At 43.3% G+C, this 9354-nt stretch overlaps 1 pseudogene; it reads left to right on the forward strand.

Moving 5' to 3' along the window:
* Positions 1-1899: 1899 nt before the first annotated feature.
* Positions 1900-2708, forward strand: LOC128569137 (alkaline ceramidase 2-like; annotated as a pseudogene).
* The last annotated feature ends 6646 nt before the right edge of the window (positions 2709-9354 follow it).

Raw genomic sequence — 9354 nt, forward strand, 5'->3', positions numbered from 1 at the left:
TTTTGAATAATGTCTGTGAGCATACCAGATGGAAAAGGGAACAAATGGAGCATCCCAAACATTAAACCTGTTTGAAATTGAGAACTATGTTATAAATGTAAGGTGTATTATTCTTACCAAATTACCATGTATACTAATCAGAGTCCAGTGAGGATATAGGAAGCACATTAGGTATTTCAAAGGACAGTGGGGATTTAATCCAGGGCACTAATTACAAAGTGTTAGAAATGGTAAAAGAACAAAAAAGGAGGGATGAGGTAACTCTGAGACCAGGAGCTACAGAAAGCAGTTATTCCTTCCAGGACTAGAACAAAGATGAGAAGATGTTATTACCTAAGCTCAAAAATGCACTTATGACTAGACCACAGAAGGTGCCAGGAAGGGTAATGGAACCACCAAGGAGAGGTCACCAGGCCAGTATCAGAATTAAAAAGGAGGACTCACCCAGGCTGGTACTGAGCTATTGTGGCTAAAGTTGGGACTATGACATGTAGTCACTCCCCGGGATCACAAGAGAAACATGAGAGAGACAATATACCGACTTGCCTTCTCTCACCTCCAGCCTCCTACCAGTGCTTCCCATTGGCTGAGCCTACCAAGGCCTGGGATGTGTGGTTCACGGTGGTCCAGGGCCCATGATGCACAGCAGAGCATGGAAGGGCAAGAATGGTACTAAGAATAAACAGACGAATAGGCAGCACACATATTTTCTAAATATAATGTTCCTTCTAACTATTTTCTCATGGTTCTCAAATTCAAGGTCTGTTCCCTCTCCCTCAACAAATATGTATCAATAATAGCACCAGATCCAGAACAACCTAGCAGTGGGCATTTGTCATTTTTTGTCTTCTCAATACCCAAAGTCTCTTTCTATTTGGGGTGGAGGGGAGTTTCCATTGTACAAAGATGAAACTCTGGATCCTTGGTCTATATGCTTCCCTTGCAACTAGGAGATGGCACATGATGTAAGCTCCACCAATCAGATATAGCTGCCCCTGAACTTGGAACCAGGAGTGACCCAGGGAAACAGAGACAGGAAGGCTCCATCCTGATGGAGAAGTAGCCACATCCAGGTTCTGGCTGCATCTAGGTTTCAATGATATTCAGGTTCCAGGGGCTATGGCAGCTGCACCCTTACTAAACTGGTTGTATCATGTGATTTGGATCTTATCCTCCAGCCTCCCCAGTGATCTTGAGAATGACCCAAATTTGTTCAATGATTTCACTTTCTACTTAAGTCACCTAGAGTAATTGTCTGTTGCTTGCAATCAAGAATATGACTAACATAAATGCCTTCCTTATACCTTGAAACTGGCACTTACAATTATCTAAGGGTTTTAGGGAGTTTTATCTCCTACAATATCCGAAAGAAACAGGTAATGGCATATAAGTAAGCCGTGGCATAGAAGCTTCAAGAAGTCCTAAGGTGGTGGGATTATGCTGCCAGCCTCAAGAATCTCAGGGTTTAAGAACATGCTATCTCCAGCCACAACCATGAGGAAGGGGTACTTGACTCAAGAGTCAGGCTCAAACCCAGTGATGGACATTTGATTGTCTTTCTGCCTCTCCTATTCACCCCTTCCAAGGAGTTCTTGGCTCTATCACAACTCCTTCCCTCTCCCAGCCCATAGCTGGCCCCAGGAAGCATTGTCTGTTAACTCTGTTCTCTTGCAAGTTCAGAACCTCTGATCTCCTTCCAAGGAGGATCATCTAAAGATCCTCCAAAGGGTTGGATACTTGTTCTGCTCCTCCTGTTCTAAATTAGTCATTTATTGCTACATAAAAAACCACCTCAAAACTTAATGGCTTAAGATAAAGCAGCTGCCGCGGTTTGCCTCTGTCCCAACCCTGGGCTTGTCTCGGCTGCTGTAGCAGCTGCTCCAATGTCCCAGAGCAGCCATGAGCGCCCCGCACTGGTGGGACCAGCTGCGGGCTGGCAGCTCGGAGGCGGACTGGTGCGAGGACAACTACACCATCGTGCAGCACTGCCATAGCCGAGTTCTACAACACGATCGGCAACGTCCTGTTCTTCATTCTGCTGCCCATCTGCCTGTGCCTGTTCCGGCAGTATGCAGCCTGCTTCAACTGCGGCATCTACTTGATCTGGACTCTCCTAGTTGTAGTGGGAATTGGATCCGTCTACTTCCATGCAACCCTTAGTTTCCTGGGTCAGATGCTTGATGAACTTGCAATCCTTTGGGTTCTGATGTGTGCTCTGGCCATGTGGTTCCCCAGAAGGTATCTACCAAAGATTTTTCGGAAGGACAGGGTCCGGTTCAAGGCAGTGGTCTGCGTCCTGTCTATGGTTACAACATGCCTGGCATTTTTCCAGCCCTCCATCAACAACATCTCAGTGATGACTCTGAGTTCCTTGTACTGTTCTGCTCATGGCACAGCTAAAGAGGTGTGACAATGTGCGTGTATTTAAACTGGGCCTCTTCTCGGGCCTCTGGTGGACCCATGCCCTCTTCTGCTGGATCAGTGACCGAGCCTTCTGTGAGCTGTTGTCCTCCTTCCACTTCCCCTTCCTCATCTGCCTTGCGGCCTACCTGGGCTGTGTGTGCTTTGCCTACTTTGATGCTGCCTCAGAGATCCCTGAGCAAGGCTCCGTCATCAAGTTCTGGCCCAGCGAGAAATGGGCCTTCATTGGTGTCCCCTATGTGTCCCTTTTGTGCGCCAACAAGAAATCTTCAGTCAAGATCACATGACAGCAAGGCAGTGGCTGGCTTCTCTGCTTATTTTCCCTCATGCACTGGGCTTCATTTGCTAGCAAAGATAGCCAAGGGGGTTCAATGAGTTGGGGTGTGGCCCGTCTTTTAAAATTTCTATTCCCTTGGGCTCTAACTAGTGTGTCTGTAGACTGCAGGATTCCCCTAGGCATGGAAGTGAGTGTCTTTCCCTTTCCCAAAGATGGACAGTAGAGGGCTTAGGGACACTAGGTGAATCCTTTGTAGCCTCATTTCTAGATGCTGTGGCTTTTTGGGTTGGCCATGCAGAGCAGTCCTTGGAGAAACCCAGCCCTTCACAATGCCTCTCTTCCTGGAGAAAGCTAGCCTGCTACAGCCCCTGCCATTCCCAGGCAACCTTGGAGTGAACTCTACTGTTGACAGACCCAGCAATGACAAGACCCTCTGACTCCAAGGGAAGGTGCTAGAGATTTTCATTTGGGAAAACTGCCCTTAGACAAAACTAAACAAATGAAATACATACAGGGCTTGCGGCTAAATAGGCTAGTTTTTCACTTGCAACTCTCAACTAACCCAGATTTTACAAACATTTGTGAATCCTTTTACTACTACCTCTTGCTGAGAGATGGAGACTTACTTTCAGATGGGGGTAAAGCTAACTAGTAAAACCCTCTGTGCCAAAATCTGTACTCCACTGTAAGCCATTCTTGAAGATGAGCACAATTTTTAAGTGTTGAAATTACTTCTGCCTCCCCTCTCCTGCCTCAGCTCAGTAGCCTAAAATACACAGAAGAATAGACCCACCTCCTATGACCTGAGCTCTGTAAGATTACCAAAGTGCTCCTTACAATTTTGGTGAAGGTGCTGGTTCAACATTTAGAGCAAACATGAAGTTTTTGGAAACTTTTTTTTCTTATTTGATGCCTCCAGGATGCTATAGTATTCTGGAAATTATTTCAGAACTTTCACCTCTCCTTTCTCTGACTTTCCTGAGCACCTACACTCCTCACCCTTGGAGTGCAAGGTGCTTCCTGTGGTTTCTCAGAGCATCTGACTGCTCACTCTTCCCAAGTGCTGGCAATAACCACATACTCACTGCCTGGTTTGAGTGGCTGGTGAAGCAGGACAAATCTGTTGCCTTCTGAATTTTTCTTATCTAACGAGACACTGGCTACTACTTATTTCATCATCCTTGGGGTGAATGAAAGATTCCAATCTGTCTCCAAGGCATCAGGTGGGAATTATCAATCTCAGGGATAATTTTAACTCAGGCATCTCCTGCTTTTTAACATTCCATTGTTGGGCGAAGGCAGGACAGGCGTGTCCTTCTTATGTGGACAGGAGTCATGTCACTGTCCTAAGAATCTAAGAGTTGACAAGTTTTTGGCACATCCAGCTCTTTAATGTGGTTAGAAATGGCACAGGCAATCCAAGGTGAAGAACCCAATCAGCAACTGAATTTAGAGTTTGAACATGAATTTTTTTATTCTACCTCTCGCCATCAGATTACTTAGGAGCAGTTAAGAGTGAAGTAAGTTATATTTTATTAACTCCAATTTATTTAATATTAAATTTATAGCATTTACTTAGTAATACATCAGGTAGTGAAAGTGCAAATTAACACATTGGTGATTTCCAGGTAGAAAAATTTGGTGTTAAATGGGTCAAAAATGACCTTTCTTTTTTTTTTTTTTTTTTTTTAATTTTTTTATTAAATCATAAGTGTATACAATGATATGATTATGGGGCATCATACACTCACTTCATAAACCATTTGACACATTTTTATCCCAGTGGTTAACATAGCCTTTCCGGCGTTATCTCAGTTACTGTGCCAAAACATTTATATTCTACATTTACCAAGTTTCGCAAAAATGACCTTTCATTAAACATTTGTGGAACCTAAAATGCACCTCTCTGAGACCTAGGTGGTTCATGGAACAGAACTGCTGTTAAGTCTTTTGGGCTTCAAGTTTGTTTTGTGTTTTTTTACAGACAGAGTCTCACTTTATCACCCTTGGTAGAGTGCCGTGACATCACAGCTCACAGCAACCTCCAACTCCTGGGCTTAGGCGATTCTCTTGCCTCAGCCTCCAGAGTAGCTGGGACTACAGGCGCCCGCTACACGCCCAGCTATTTTTGTGTTGCAGTTTGGCCAGGGCTGGGTTGGAACCTGCCACCCTTGGTATAAGGGGCAGGTACCCTACCCACTAAGCCACAGGCACCACCCAGTCTTCAAATTTTTAAAGGAAGACAATCAGACCATTCTCATTTCAGATTGACTTTATCAGGTATAGATTGTAGTCTCCTCTGTTTAGCAGCATAAAAATGCTCCCAAGTAGAGAGTTTGCCCAGCTGTCTTAGCATAGAAGCACAAATAAGTAGAGAATGGGTGGGTGGAAGGATTTTTTTTATGTGAGATTTAATTTGTCTTGAGGGTTCTTCACTGAAAGGAGCATTGTCTCAACAACTAAGGAAGGACTATTTCTTCCCATCCAGTGAAGGACTTGTTCCCTGGGGGCCTTGGAGACACCCTCACCTTCATTCCCTGGAAATAGGGATAAAATACTATTGCTAGATATATTTGAATAGGCCTGGATGGAAGCACTGGGCTGTTCGCTCTTTCTTCTAGAAGACAACTAGGTTGAAATTGCAAAAGAAATGCTTTAATATGAAAAGCAAAGTGCCCTTCCTGGAGATGCGTTATAAAGAGATGAGGATTACAAAAGGCACGTGGAATAGGGTATACTTGAAGAGGACAACTCCGTAACTCTACTTTTGAACAGAAATCTATAGCTTGCCAGCATGGATATAAGTCAAGAGAGTAGAAATATACCAGTCTTTTAAAAATGTTTTTATTATTTATTTTTACTTCTGCAATGACTTGGAACCAATCTTATTTTAAGCTGGGTTCATGGTATCGTTCATGTTATATAATAGCACTACATGCTCTTTAAAGGACATTGGGAAACTACAGCAAAGTTAAAAAAGAAGAGGGAGAAGAAGAAGAAAAGAGTAACCGTATTTCTTTTGCCCAAGTAAAACCATTGTTGGTATTTTGGTATATTTCTTTGTTTCTGTTTCATCTTTTCCCTACCCATTATGACTGTAAATACATGTGTTTTAGAGCTGACAGTTCTTTCTGTAGATTAAATGGAACATAAATGCCAACTGTGTATTTTTTTTTCCATGAAGACAAGGTTTGGAATACACTAGACTTAGCTATAACCTTAAATACTCAACACTGGATCTGAAAATTACTACTGAATCTTCATTTTCAATCAAGCCGAGCATGAATGGGCCCTAGGAAATAATGTACTGAGTTCTACTTTTTAATATGCTTCTGCACAGGGATTAATGAGTCACAGTAAATAGCTGTTAAATATGTGACTTCACAGATTTTGATATGTTTAGATTTATAAAAAATGTCTTATTTAGTTAATTGATGTACAATCAGGAATCTCCTTCTTCTTTCCCCTCAGTAGACATTTAGGAGTTAGGAAGGTCACGGCAGAGGTAATTACTCGGCCTGGCTGTCAGATTTTGTTCTGGTTAGTTTTCCCAAGATCCATACCCAGTAGGAACTGGATTTAGGATATAAAAAACCATTACTGTTACCAAGGGATCCTTCTAGTCAGTGATTCTTAGAGTGTTGATTGTTGATTATTAGAAGAATAAACATTTTCTCCCCTTTATGATTTTATTATTATAAAGCCAGCCCTTTAGTGAGCACATTTAAGGTATGTGGGGATGAGAAGTCTGAATCCTTTTGGTAATGGGCTACATTTGGGAGAATACTGTGCCTGTCCAATGAAGAGTGCCTAAAACATTAGTTGTAGATGAAAGGTGTTCTACTGGGGGACCAAGCTTGATGGTCATCAAACCCAGGCTTTGTAGAAATGCTGCCACCTATCCCATGGAGTGGGTTTCTCAGGCATGTAAAATACTTCTCTCACCAGTTCATCATGCTTCAGTGAGCCAGGGCGAGGCTGAAGGCTCTGGGACTGGGATTTGAGCCTTCCCTGGCTCCTTATCCCTTGGGGCTGATGTGGAACCACCTCTAGGGAGCAGGTGAGAGCTCAAGCTTGCCCAGCCAGGGTCCCTCTCCTAGCTCCTTTCCCCCCAAATGCACTCGAAACCGTTTACAGCCAAGGCTTTGTGTGGGTGCCCTTGTTCCACCTGGTCAAAGAGAAGTCTTGGGCCAGATTGGGATTCTCCGTGGATTTTTATAGACATCATTCTCCTACAGATTAAAGAAAAATGGCCTCTACATTAGGGACTAATCATTTCAATTGTACCCTTCCCTATATGTTAAACTATATTTAAGACTATTTTATAACCACAATATGTAACCAGAGAGCAAATGTAGTATTTTCAGAATATACTTTTTATATCTTATATTGGGTGTGCTGTATGAGAGTGGCGTGACCACTGGCTATGGTAAAATTGAATGTCCATTGCCTGGGAGTGATGTAAGGCCTTCGAACGTGGAGCTTTTGCACTTTATGCTTTTTTGTGAACTGATTATGATGACTGATATTAAAACTATAAATGGCATTTTCTGTGAATGAATATGTATGTTTGTGTCTGTTTCTAAAATGATTTCTGAAGTATCTGCAGTGAAAATGTATCTAAAGCACATGTGCCCAAATTCATTTCTTGGTGAATTTGGGTACCATTGTTATTAAATATGTTTAAAATAAAAAAAAAAACTTAATGGCTTAAAAGAACAATAATGATTTGTTACCTTACATAGTTTCTGGGGATCAGGCATTCAGACAGGGTACTGCAGGGATGGCTTGTCTCCACAATCCACAACATTTGGGGTCCTCAGCTAGAAAACTTGTAGACTAAAGGCTGTACTCATCTACAGGCTCTATCATGTATATATCTTGCCATTAAAGCTGGCTGTTGGCTGGGGCCCCAGTTGGGACCACTGACTGAAGCACTCAACATGTGCCTGGTCTCCCTTACACATGACAGCTGGGTTCTAGGAGCCAGACAGAAGCCATATGGCCTCCTACAATTTAACTTGGGAACCGGTTAACTTGGAACATTAATTGGAACCAATTTAACTTGGGCATCAGTTCTAACACACTCTGTTGTCAAAGCAATTATGAAGATCCACCCCATTTCAAGGGAGAGAACAGAGACCTCCACCTCTCAAAGAAGGAGTGTCATTGTCAAACTGGAAGACAAACCTGTGGGAGGGGAAATACACTGATATGGCGATCTTAGGAAAATAACTTTCTGTCTCAGTCACCTTCAGTAATTGCTGGGTTAAAAAGAACTCATTCTCGGGGGCAGAGCAAGATGGCGGCCGAGTAACAGCTTCCTTGCTTCTGGGCACCATGAGTCTGGGGAGATAGGACTCCAGGCATCTCTGGCTGGTGGGATCTGCCTATCATCACCCCTGAGAGGACACAGGGAGTCAGCGAGAGATTTCTGGACCCCAAGAGGAGGACTAAAACAGTGGAAAACTGGCAAGTGGTCGCGTGTGTTCAATCCGTCTAAACCCGCCCACAACTGTAAGTTCAGTAGCAGCGAGACTGCAAACCAGAAAGACCTTACCTGTGAACTGTTTTGGTGTCTTTGGACTTGGCACTCAGTTGAACTGCCTTGGGGAGAGCCTGAGCGGGAGTGCGGAGAACTTTGGCCTTTGTCTAGGGCCCCAGTCTGAGCCGCTGAGCCAGACGGAGCTAATGGTGTTTGGCAGTGGGTCACAGGGAGCCATTGTGAGTGATCTGCCCCAGCAAGCTCCGCCCTCAGGGTCGCAGAGCTAGAATTGGGTGGGAGCTGGTAAACCAGTGACCAAGTAGCCTAAGGGCGGGGTCTGAGCCGCCTTGCAACCCTAACCCTCAGGGACAGAGTGAGACCAGTTTTGGCACACTGGGTAAGTGGATAGCCACTTCAGCAGTGATTCCAGTGACAAGCAATCTCCTGGGAAAGCTTCTGCTCAGCAAGTAAACAACTTCAAAGTGCCTTTTAAGTGGGCCGAAGAGAGAATTAGGGTGTCTACCTGCTGGGGTTTGAGAAATCATCAGCCTCCAGTCGTATCAGAACTGTGATTAACATCTGAATCCCCAGAAGACCACGTGTTGCCCAGACAATATTCACTAACATATACATACTGCTTTGTTTTTGGTTGTGTTTTTGTTTTTTTTTTTTTATGGTTTGGTTGTTTTTTTAGTTTATTTTGATGTTGTTGATGTTGTTTTGTTTTTTAAGTTCAACATTTTCCATACAGATCCTTTATCTTTCTCAATTTTTCTAGTTTAACTATAGTTTCCCATTGCTGCCTTTTTCAATAATTAGAACTTCATTTTTGCTAGTGTTTCTACTGCTATTATTTGATTTTCCACCCAATTTTATCCCGTAAAGTTTTCTGTGTGCTTGTTTTGATTTGATTTATAGCATTTTTGTCTTACCTCTCTACTGGGTGGAGGTGGGGTACTGTGTCTGATCAGGTTAGCAAAGAGCTGCTGACCTCAAGGGAAACACCCAACTGGGCACCCCCAGAAGGTGGGGTTTTTTTTAAGGTTGTGTCAAACTACCCTACTGTACACCTATATTGCTCTGTCTCCCTCTTTCTCTGCCTCTCTTCTTTTTGTCAATATTCCTTTTACCCATCCCCTCTCCTTTCTCTATTTTTCTTTGTTTTTCTTAT

Source organism: Nycticebus coucang, chromosome 17, assembly GCF_027406575.1.
Source record: "Nycticebus coucang isolate mNycCou1 chromosome 17, mNycCou1.pri, whole genome shotgun sequence".
NCBI lineage: Eukaryota > Metazoa > Chordata > Mammalia > Primates > Lorisidae > Nycticebus > Nycticebus coucang.